Consider the following 11,114-nt stretch of genomic DNA (forward strand, 5'->3'; position numbering starts at 1 on the left):
TAAATTTCAAATCACCGTATGATGAGCATGAGCATTCATTCAGTGAATACAAAACTAAACAATGGATAAAAGCATGAGAAGATGAAGGGAAATCATAGATAAGAAGGAAAGAGAGAGAGGAAAGCAGCACCTTCAGTGAAGAAGACACTATATGAAAAGGGAATCTCATCCTCTTTGCCTAAGAGATTATACCTGTAGAGAATATGGGGTCATATGCTTGCCGGTCATACAGGCAATGGCAAGCAGCATAGGACACGTAGTTGAAGCAAGAGTATCTTCACCTCCCCTGCAGTAAAGAACAGATCAGGCAGTAGAAGATCAGGGAAGAAACCACGGACCCAAGGACTTGAAGCTGCAGCTGGTAAAACAACACACACATGCACACACACACACACACACCCCCCAAAACTTTACTGTTCTGAAAACTCTCAGTAAGAGAAGAAATCTTTTGCAAAGTACGCCTTCTTACTGTGTGACTGTTATTGTTTTGTAAAGGTATCTTCGTATGCTGATACTTTAACAAAGAAGCCAGTAGAAGCCCCTTTGTGTGATGGAAAAATCCTTCTTGATTAGAATATGTAGAATCAACAAAATTAGTTAAATTGATTGACAATTATTCTGATTACTTTGGTAATAGTGAGTCATCTGATAAACACTTGTCATGTTGCAAAAATTATATGGCAATCGATGTACAATTTCTTTTATCCAAAGAGGAACTAAAATCTGCTTGTCTTATACTTTACCTTACTTTTTGGGATATCTGTATATTTTTATTTTTAATATTTAAAATTTTTATTTTTCCATCATGCAAGAGAACTGTACCTCAAAATATGTTCCATTCACTTCGTACTAACTCATTGTTCCATTTACTACAATCACTGTTTCATAACCATTTATATATCTTGCTACATGGTTGGTCATATGTCAAGCTAATCTTAACATTTCTATATAAAAATAATAATGCAACAGAATTATGAATCAGTAATTTTAGAAGTAAATCATGCTGCAAATTACATATTTGTATAGTCTGATTAATAGACAACTTTAAAATAGGGTTTAAACATGTGGAAAGGCTTCTTTGCACCATGTTGGATAGAAATGTTTTGCTAAGTGCACTATTGAAGTGACAATGTAAAGTATAGCCCAGGCACCAAGAGTCGTGCCACAACATGACAGTAAAACTCAGACAATCAGGAAATTAATAAAACAGAAAGCTTTGGAAGTTCAGTGTTTTTTCAAATTGTTTTCCAGAAAAAGTTTGAATGCCAGGCTTTCCGCTTAAGAAAAAATTCTGACACTTAGCAATCTCATTATTTGTTGAAATTTTTAAAAGTACAATAAACAGAAACATGATTTATGTCTAATTTATAACTTCCTTATTCATCCAAAAACCACTGAGCTAGTCCTCTTATTCAATGAGAAAACTGAAGTTTATTCAGGTGTGGCTTAACTTTAGCATAGAATGTCTTTACTTTTAATTTACTTTGGTACAGTACTTTAGGCATGTCAAGAAAACACTTTCTATTAAAATTACAATCAATAAATTTTATTTCCAGTTTAATTTTTACCCAGATAGTAAATATATTTAACCAGTAATTTTGTACAAATCTTTGACATATTTCTCATAATTGTCACTTTGCACAATACATTTAGATAGAAATTTGATTGCCAAATTTGAAATTGTTGAACAGGTAAAAGCTGGGCTAAATTTTATGTCCTTAGAATCAAGACTTCAGTGGCAGAGTAGTTTTTATAAAGAGGAAATAAAACACATTTTAATGGAATTAGAAAAATCATGCTTAAGTTTGTAACCAAGAAAATCCAAAAATGAACACTTAAATATTTTGCTTTAAGGTAAAGCATATATATTTTTCATGAGAATAATTTAGGCAACCAGAATAAAATATTAATTTACATTTGTAAATAACTTTAATGATGTTTAATAATATAGCAGTGGACTCCAAAATATACATCTACAAATTTTCTCTTAAACTATGCTGAATCACAGTGTACCGGCCACACTGATATGCAATTAGATCATTTCGTAGTAGATAAAAAGACATTATTTCCATTGAGTATAAAGCTGAAAATTACTCTAAAATCTACAAAATTAAATATTTCTAAATAACTTTAATCAAATATTTTATTCTTATTCAAAATTGTTGGCAAACAATTATTTAGCTAGTATTTACTTTGATATTTATGAGAAAACGTTTGATAGCATACAACATATTAAAATATAAAAGCAAAATCTGTTGAAAAAGGTATATGTAGACAGAGCTGCTGAAAACAAGCTAAATAGTCTCACATTAATCTAGTCCAATTTATGTAGTAAATTGGAAATACAGAAATAAAGGTTATGCTTACCAAACTGATGGTTTTGTCAGATCTAATTATTGAATAAGTTAAGCTATTTTTCTATATAATGGAACTTATTGATAATTTGATATACTCACAGCCATAGAAATAGCAAAAGTCTATATTTTAATGATGTCTTTGCTTTCAAGCCAGTTATGTATGAAACATAATACCTACCTAGCCAAACAAATATAAAATAGTTCTGAATATTTTAAAATTGTATTTTATAATTGTATGATAGGTGCTACATGATTTATTATAAATTTTGACAATTTTATGTTTAATTAAATTATTTTATAAGTGAAAATATTCTAATTTATCTCACCGTTTCAAGGTCTCAAAATCTTATAATTTAACCATTTCAAGTCCAAGGTTTCTTTGTCCTTCCCTGTCATTTCTGCTTTTAAGAGATCTCCATCAGAAGTCTTTTTGTGTCCTCCTTAGATCAAGAATTCCTGCCTCCCAGAGAAGATTCTTCTTTTCACCACACATTTGACCCAACAGGTGAAATTCCTATCACATTCTACCTCCACAAGTAGAAGCATTTTTAATTAAATATATTATACTTAGGAGTAATTATCAATACTATACCCTCAAGGACCCAGAAAGAATGTATACTCAAGGTTCTCAAAATCTGCAAATTTGATCAAGGCACTGACAATAAAATAACATAAAGCAAAAACAAAATTGGAGTCAAGAAAGTTATATGGTAAGAAATTCAGATGCTGGTACACTAAAACTCTGCCTATTATGAGCTCTGATCATCTATTTTGGATTACATTCCATTCTCTCCTTTTCTCAATTATTTTGGTAAACATTAATTATATTAGCACTTGTAATAGAATTATACTCGATAAAAACATCAAAAACTCAAAATCAGCTTAGAAAAGAAGGAAATATTACCACTCTCTTAAAAAAAAAAAACAAACTCAGAACCACAAGAAAGCCAGTGATTATGCCAAAAAAAGAGAGAGAAATAGAGAATTCTAATGCTAGCATAACACAGTCTTCCTCTTTCTACCACTTTTCTCATTTTCTTCTTCTGTCTTATCATTATTTTTATTTTTTTTTCCCCTCTTCAGGTTGGCTTTATCCTATTAAAACTAATTCCTTTAAGGTATTAAAGTCTTTATCCTGGCAGCTTTAGGAATCTTTCATTTCACTATCAGAAAGTAACTCCCTTTCTCTTTAATTAAAATTCCAATAATCCTTGGGGGAAAGGGCAGGAAATTCTGATTGGCTTGATATGAATTGTGCCCTTATCCCTTTGGATAGTGGGTTGGGTTTCCATAATTGACAAATCCTATCACTACCTGAGGATGGAGTAGAAGAGGAGCCATTCCAATCAAAATGGGGAGAATTGTTTCTGGTATAAAGCAGAGGTGTTCAATAGGCAAACAACTGGTGCCCAGAGCGTGCTCCCTGGTTTGTATTGCTTTGTTTTCTCTTTCTGGCCCGCAGCAATGCAAACATTCCTCCCTTATGCTGTGCTGTTTGTGCTGGAACAAGGAAAATCTTTTTCCAACCCTGGGACTCATGTGTAAAGCAACCACCTTGTACTATCAAGATTCTGATTTTGCATTCAAATGTTAAAGCACTCAGTCTGCACATTTTTCACCTAGCTCACAATGTTCACAAACAAATAAAATCCCTGCCAATGAAACTGCCTGTGGCTATTTATACCTACCCAGATATGTCTAGCTATTCAACATGCAGACACAGTTTAAGTTCTAGATCTAGGACCCTTGCTCTATAAACTTAAAATATGGTAGCATTCTAACGTATTAAATGTTCATTTTGAAGACTTTTAAAAGAATTAAGTATAAATCACACAATCAGTCAAAAATATGAATCACTTGTGCTGCTTAGCTAGTTCAAATGAAACTAAAATTACACATAGTCCAAAAAGTTAATTGCTTTTGAGTTGATCCATAGACCCATGCAACTGGCCAAAATACCATGAACAGAAAACAGAAATGATCCAAATTATTTAACCCTACAACAAGAAAAGCAATAGAAAGCATTTTCTGACTGGGCTTGGTGGTTCATACCTGTAATTCTGGCACTTTGGAAGACCAAGAGAGGAGGATCACTGGAGCCCAGGAGTTTGAGACCAGCCTGGGCAACATACCGAGACCTCATCTCTGCAAAATGTTTTTTTTAAAAATTAGGTGGGTGTTGTGGCATGTGCCTGTAGTCCCAGACACTTGGGATGCTGAGGGAGGATTGCTTGAGTCCAGGAGCTCCAGGATACAGTCAGCTGTTGTCAAAGCACTCCGCTCTAGCATGGGCAACTGAGTGAGACCCTGTCCCCCAGAAAAGATTTTTGTTCTTTTTTGAATAAAAACAAAAACAAAAAGCAAGCACTTTTTTTTATCTATTAAAACCCCAGTCCTTAATGTCCTTTTTTCCTACACATTCATAAATTGCCATGAGTTATGATGTATGTCACGAGTGTTGTTTACTAAGAACTACAGTATCAAAATTTGTAAATAATTCCCTTTTCAGTAATTTACGCGGCTCCAAGTTCATTATATTATAATTCAGCATTATTTTCTCATTTATATCTTTCCAACATTTCTCCTTGAATGTAAGAGAAAAAAAGGGATCTTACAGGAAGAATGCTAGAATTAAATCTATTGAAGTTTGTTTAATAGGATGACCATGACCAGATTTGCATTTATGAAAGAGCACATTAACTATACTGTGAAAAGTAGCAAACTATGAAACAACGTGACAACATCATAGACTGCTGCAGTGATTTTGCAGGGAGACCATGAAGCCAAAGATCAGAGGCAGAAGTAGTGGCAATGCATGTTACCAGGTAAATTGATAAAAATATAGCCTGACTTATATATGCAGACTGCCTTTGAAAAATCACTCAAGGAAGTTCACTTTAGATTAAAAAATTAAACTAGTATGTATTGGGCAATCACTCTATGCAGGGCACTTTCGTAAATTCTGCAGGCATTGTTACAAACAAAACATTTCTAAAATTCCCTGCCCTCATGAAGCTTATATTCCAGACGGCAGGGTGAAGAAAATAAACAACAGAAATAAAATGTATACAGGGAATAATAAAACAAGAATGAGGGTTAAAAGTGCCTGAGGGCTGTAATTATAGGTTTTACCAGAAAAGACCATGCTGAGAAAGTGGATTTGAGCAAAGTCCCAAAGGAAATTAGAGAGTCAAGCAGGTTTAAAGAAAATACTAGCAAAGGAGATATCTCTGAGGTAAGAAAGTGATGTTTCCTGGGAGGTCATCATGACTGGAGAAAAATAAAGGAGGTGAGAGTAACAGAAGATAAGATCAGAGGCAAATGAATGTTGTAGGGTCCAAATCGCACAGCTCCTCTTAAACCAATGCACGACTTCGTTTTTGGTTCAGAGTAACATGGCAATGTGTTGGAATCATTTGAACTCAAGAGTGAGGAAATCTGACATATTTTAACAGGATTACCCTGGTTGCTGTGTTGACAATAGACTGATAGGGTGGAAAGGGGACAAAGGGGGAAGAAGGTTCACCAGTTAGAAAGCTATCGGAAAATTCCAGGTGAGGAATAATGGCATCTTGGACCAGGAAGATAGCAGTAGGATGGTAAGAAGTGGTTAGATTCTGAATATATTTTGAAAGTAGAGTTAATAAGATTTGCTGATGGACCAAATACCACCAGAGGGAGAGGTGGGGGCCATCATTCAGCCCATTATAAATGTACATTATTTATAATACAATAATCAAATAAATCATTTCAGAATACTATACTTGAGTTACTAAACTATTTATAATTTCATACTATTAGACAGTATTGCTCAGAATCTGTGGAGGATGTCATTGACAAAGAAAAAGCACGAATATCTGGAAGAGAATATGCTATTTATGCCATGAATTGATTTCCCCTGTTTTAATTGTGGCATAATTAACAGATCATTTAACTTGCTTTTGCTATTTAGACTGTGCACAAAAATGTTATCAATAGTAATAATTGTATTCTCAGAAGAAAATTTACACACATGTGCAAAAAGTACTAAAGTATTTTCAATAGAAAAATAGCACAATATTTTAATTAATTTATTGCCAGACTAACCTGCATACTTTGTTCTTAATTTCTGCAGAATATTTTATCATCTCTGCATAAAGCAATAATTTGAGATATGATTTTCTATAGAGTTGATATAAAAGATTATTTAGTCTTTTATTTAGCTTAATTAAATTTTACTTTTGATTACTGAGAAGTTTTTAAAGTATTTTTATAATTTTCATCATTAGATATTTTAAGATCCACTGTGTAAAAGTAGTTTTGACATGTTGAAACTCTGATGATCTTTCTTTTCTTTCTTCTTTAAGAATACTTGTCTGGCTTTCACTAATATACTTTCTTCCTGTTGTTATTTATATTTTGGCGAATTCAATAATCCTGGAAAAATGAATACAAAATTAATCTGAAATTAATGCCTGCTCAAAAGCACTTCAAATGCATATTTAAATTATTTCTATGCTGCACTGACCTATTCTTTACTTGTTGTAACAAATTGCTCTTGCACTGCATATTTTGAATTATTCACAAAGGTGTAGGAGTTTTATCACTAGAACACTATTTCTTCAGGCTATTTTGCTACATTGGTGTCAATTTTACACATCACTTTATCTGAAACTGCTAGACTTCATCAAGACAAAATGTGTTAGACATGCTAAGACATGATCCCTATACAAAAAACATGAGACTTTACATACAGATATAGGGATGTGCTCAGGAATTATAATGTTGCTCTCAGTCCAAATCCTAAAAGCAATGATTCTGATAAATCCCGTTGTGCACAATTTCCATTAAAATAAGCAAATGAACAAAAGAGTGTGCGCGTATAATTGTATTTGATGCTTCTGTGAGTATATTCCTGATAGAAGAAGACTTCTGTTTTGGCCAGACATTGAAGCAAGGACAATCTACTGCTTCAAATGTTGCACATATAATGACCGAAAGAATTTTCCACGTAGTTCTAGTTCTGGTTCTATACACTACAAACCTTGTTTCTCCTCCACACACTTCTGGCACTAAGAGATATAAAATGTGCTCATATTTCAATATTACTTCTGGTATGCACCTTTGAGCATCCATGTAAGTCAATATGGTGAGTGCTAGGAGTCTTCATGAAGGTCATTTTAACTGTGGCTGGCAATCACTTAGTTATACACAAAAATGACTGTAAATCAAATAAAATATCCTACTAAACCCAATAAATGTCAATTCAACTAAACTCCCCATTATCCAGATTTAAGAAAAAAAAGCCATGACTATTCCAGGGAATTGAGGCACAGGGAAGATCATGATAACAAGATGTATAAAATTGTGAACATATTCGGCATCATATATACTGATATAATTGTAATGCATGAAAAATGTTAGTTCACACATAGATGAATTCACTGTTTGCAGTACTGCTATAGGTTTATGCCCTACAAATACTAGAATTTTGATAAGAAGTATTATGCATTATATGAAAAAGAAAAAAAGATGATGCACTCATAATTATGGTGTTGAGCATATAGGAAATGTTCATAGTTTGGTAATCTCTGATCCGGCATCTCACGATAGCAGCTGGTGAATCAGCATGCAGACAGAGGAGGTACACCTGGACGTTTCCAATCTCCCTCCAGTGCTTGGAACTTGCTGACATCAGTAGAGTCATCTGGACACAGTATCCTAAGCCACAGATGTTGTCATTCCTCCTCTCAAGGTACCCCAACCAACCACACCCCAACCCTTCTTCCTCTTATGTGGCAAACCAGATATCTCATGAAACTCTGTGACTCATGCCTATGAGATCATTCTCAGGTCTTAAGGCAAACTCCAGCTCCAGGATGGTGACCTGGCAACAGCAACCATTAGCTGCATGGTATTTCTTTCGCAGGATCATGTGAAATCCTATATAGGCCACTAGACTGACACTGATGTGCTGATTTTCGTGACTCTCACATCAGACATATCACATCAGACATGAGATCAGTTCAGGGATCTGAACTGCCAACAGGGCACTTCTGACCCTCAGCTTAGCTGTGTGTTTTGGCCTGTGTCTCAGCTGTCTTCTTTGGGATTTCCAACTGAAGTCTGCCTCTGGTTCATAGAGTATTTTTGATATTTACTGCTCCATATAAATAAACAATTTCTTTCATTGAATTTCATTAACAAATTCTTTTTAATTTGGGTTGCCTTGCATTCGTAAGTTTTCTTTTTATAAGAATAAATGTTGCTGGACATGGCAGCTCACATCTGTAATCTAAATGCTTTGGGAGTCTGAGGCTGGAGGATTGTTTGATGCCAGGAGTTCTAGATCAGCCTGGGAAAAAAGTGAGATCCCATCTCTACAAAAAATTAGCTGAGTGTGGTGGCACACACCTGTAGTCCTAGCAACTTGGGAGGCTGATGTAGGGGGATTGCTTGAGCCCAGAAGTTCAAGGTTTCAGTGAGCTGTGATCATGTCACTGCACTTCAACCTCGGCAACAGAGTGAGACCCTGTCGCTAGAATAAATAAATAAATAATAAGTGTTTCCACCAATAAATATATCTTTTCTATTATTTGAATATTTTATTATTTTAAAAAGTTTTAATTTTTTAATATTTTTAACAATTTTACTATACCTACTGTGAAGGGGATCTTTTAACTGTTATATTTTCTAACTGCTTATTCTGTTAACTAGTGGAGTTATTGATTTTTATGTGAAGAACTTGTATCTAACCACTTTGGTAAAATGTTTCATTAATTCAATATCCTATCATTTAATTAATTTGGTTTTATATGATGATAAGTATGTCATTAGCAAATGATGGTTTTATCTCATTCCTTCTGCTTACCTATTACATTGGCTGGGATATCAAATACAAATGTTCAATAATGACAATGAAATTGTCTTGTTCCTTTGTTTAACATTGTATCTAATGCTAACATTATATCTAATTCTCTCAACACAACTTCTGTTAGCTATGCTTTATCTAATTAGAAAAATAGGGACAAATGTGGCTACTTTGTGTTTCCCTGTTTATCTAGAAGAGTTCCTTTTTGTTTCTCCGTTATGACCCAGCCAACTTAGGATTCCTTCTCCAGAGTTAGATTTTCCTAATGCCATGATTAGAATGCACAATTTTAGTGAAATTCCAATTTAGAGAAATTGAGGAACAGCCATAGAAGAGTTAAAGCATAATGCAAATACAAAAATGTCATTTGACATAATAATTTTAAAATTTCCAGTTTGTATTTAGATAAAGGATGAAACTATAAATGTTACAACATGACATCTTTTCACAACATGTGTTACCCTAGATATTAAATGCAAATGTCAGTCTCTTTTCATTCCTAAATAGGATTAGAGCCCAGATGTAATTCATGTAAAATAACATATTTCAACCTATTTTGAATAATTTGGTGGAAATGAATTTAAATATTTATGAAGATACAATTTATTTTTGAGTATGCTGTTCACAGGTCTATCACTTTCATACAGCCAAAGTTCATGGGATGTTATCAATCCGGGATGATAATTCTATGCACTATTATTTATTAAACCCTAAACAGAACTATTTTCTATAAAAGAATGCTTGGTGTTATGGTTGATTGCCAAGTGAGATAAATTGACTATTAAAAGTTGTCAGGCATTTCTGTTTCTGGTAGTGGGTAATTTGAGCAGGTTCCTTTATTCAAAGCAAAGCAATGTAGAACCTGATCTCTTTTCTTTTGAAGTTCTGCATTATTAAAATATCTTAATAAGAAGAGTTGACTTAGGTCAGCTGACAAATATGGGCAGCAGCTCCTCTTGAAGGGAAAGTCACTGAAAACGTGGGAAAAATATGAACTGGAGACCTGGGCTCAAAACCAATTCTTCGAACACTGTTCAGTTGAGACCAGATTGCCCTTCTGACCTAGCTGTGCTGTCACTCCACAGGTTGCTTGCAGGAAAGTGGCGCGTGAATACTTACATTTAGAAAGCCCTTGAAATTGAAATGATATTTTAGAAGCCTAATTATTCTTTGTCATGGGATAGCCACTGCTAATCATAGTATAAAGAGAGAGAATATTTCTCTATCCTGCTGTCACCTACTCTCTGAAAACTGCTGCAGGCCAGCAAATGGAGGGACTATCTCTGAGTCTCTGCAGGTTTAATAGTACTCAGTACGTAGTTCTCACCATATAGTTATAATTTTAGCCACAACATAAGAGAATAGGATTCTCTGACAAGTTTAGCAGGCTTTCTGGTTTTCTGTCCTTAAATAATAATATCAAACAATCTTTGCCTCATGGCAGGAAAAAAAAAGATTCAGGCAAGGAAATAAAGTCATTCTCTCCATGTGTGAATTGAAGGCTAGTATGACTTGATTTTTATAATATCATACTGTGCTATTCTAAGTGAAAGAAGCATAGAACGTATTAGAGCAAACCATAAACCAAACCTTGCGGCAATAAATGATATGGTTTCAATTGATAAGGTAGAACCACAGAGTGTAATATCAGTTCAGATAATTTTGTTTCTAAAAGTACACCGAATTCCTCTTTTGATTATTTGAGAAGTAGCCAGGTAGCTATCTGAAGGGTTGTGGATTTAACTAACTATTTAAATTCTTTTTATATCATTATTGACTAAATTAGTGTTAATATAAATTAAATTTATAAGGCATCATGAAATGACATCCAGGGTAGCCAGGAAGAGTGAGTGGCATGAGAAAAAAAAGGACAAAGATGAAGACCAAATAGAAGCCACTCGTGATTT

This window comes from Theropithecus gelada, chromosome 11 (genome assembly GCF_003255815.1).
Source record: "Theropithecus gelada isolate Dixy chromosome 11, Tgel_1.0, whole genome shotgun sequence".
In the NCBI taxonomy this organism is placed as follows: Eukaryota; Metazoa; Chordata; class Mammalia; order Primates; family Cercopithecidae; genus Theropithecus; species Theropithecus gelada.